This window comes from Lolium perenne, chromosome 7 (assembly GCF_019359855.2).
Source record: "Lolium perenne isolate Kyuss_39 chromosome 7, Kyuss_2.0, whole genome shotgun sequence".
Classification (NCBI taxonomy): domain Eukaryota; kingdom Viridiplantae; phylum Streptophyta; class Magnoliopsida; order Poales; family Poaceae; genus Lolium; species Lolium perenne.
The window spans coordinates 77,009,124-77,010,806 of NC_067250.2; positions in this window are offsets into that span (position 1 = coordinate 77,009,124).

Consider the following 1,683-nt stretch of genomic DNA (forward strand, 5'->3'; position numbering starts at 1 on the left):
CACATATCATCATATGATATAAAGAGAATGATTTCTTAATGTTGGCATTATGGGGGGAGGGATAGCTCAATAATTTAAACCGCACTCCCCCTATTTCCATGCCCACATCTAAACCAAATAAAGTTTTGAGACGAAGGTGTGTTTGCAAGATGGTCAAGCTATACTCCTTGAATCGATGATATTTAGCTCATTCCTCAAATAAGTGAACCTTGCTTCATCAAGAGGCTTCGTGAATATATCGGCAAGTTGATCCTTGGTAGGAACATAGATAAGCTCAATATCACCCCGGGCAACATGATCCCTAATGAAATGATTCCGGATCTCAATATGCTTCGTTCTTGAATGTTGCACCGGATTATAGGCAATCTTGATAGCACTTTCATTGTCACATAATAGAGGCACTTTGTCACAAATGACACCGTATTCCTTTAAAGTTTGCCTCATCCATAACAATTGAGTGCATCCACTTGCGGCGGCAACATATTCGGCTTCGGCGGTGGAGAGAGATATGCAATTTTGCTTCTTAGAAGACCAACACACCAAGGACCTACCAAGGAATTGGCAAGCCCCGGAAGTTGATTTCCTATCATCCTTGTCACCCGCCCAATCCGCATCGGTATATCCATTGAGAATAAAACTTGAGCCTTTGGGGTACCAAATACCATATCTTGGGGTATCAACTAAATATCGAAAGATTCTTTTGAGAGCCATCATGTGGCTCTCCTTAGGAGAAGCTTGATACCTTGCACACACACCAACACTCAACACTATGTCCGGTCTAGATGCGCAAAGGTAAAGCAAGGATCCAATCATGGAGCGATATACCTTTTGATCCACTTCTTTACCATTGGGATCTAGTGCAAGATGACATTTGGTAACCATAGGAGTGGCCACACCCTTCAACTCGGTCATCTTGAACCTCTTGAGCATGTCTTGGAGATATTTTGCTTGGTTGATGAAGGTTCCTTCTCTCAATTGCTTGATCTCAAAACCAAGGAAAAACTTCATCTCTCCCATCATAGACATCTCAAACCTATCGGTCATAAGCTTTGAGAATTCATCATTGAAAGCTTTGTTAGTAGAGCCAAATATAATATCATCAACATATAATTGGCAAACGAAAAGCTCCCCATTGACCCTCTTAGTAAAAAGAGTGGGGTCGATTAGCCCAACATCAAACCCACGGTCTACCAACAATTCCTTAAGGTGCTCATACCAAGCTCTAGGAGCTTGTTTGAGACCATAAAGAGCTTTATCGAGCTTGTAGACATGGTTAGGAAAGTTGAGATCCTCGAACCCCGGGGGTTGCTTAACATAAACCTCTTCATGTAAAGGACCATTAAGAAATGCACTTTTCACATCCATTTGTTGTAACTTAAAGTTATGATGCGATGCATAAGCAAGAAGGATACGGATGGACTCAAGACGAGCCACGGGAGCATAGGTCTCTCCAAAGTCAATCCCTTCAACTTGAGAGAAACCTTGAGCCACCAATCTTGCCTTGTTCCTCACAATATTTCCAAACTCATCTTGCTTGTTCTTGAATATCCATTTAGTGCCTATAACATTGCGGCACTCCTTTGGCTTCTCTACTAGGGTCCACACTTTGTTGCGCTTGAAGTTGTTGAGTTCCTCATGCATAGCTTCCACCCAATCCGAATCTTCAAGAGCTTCAAACACTTT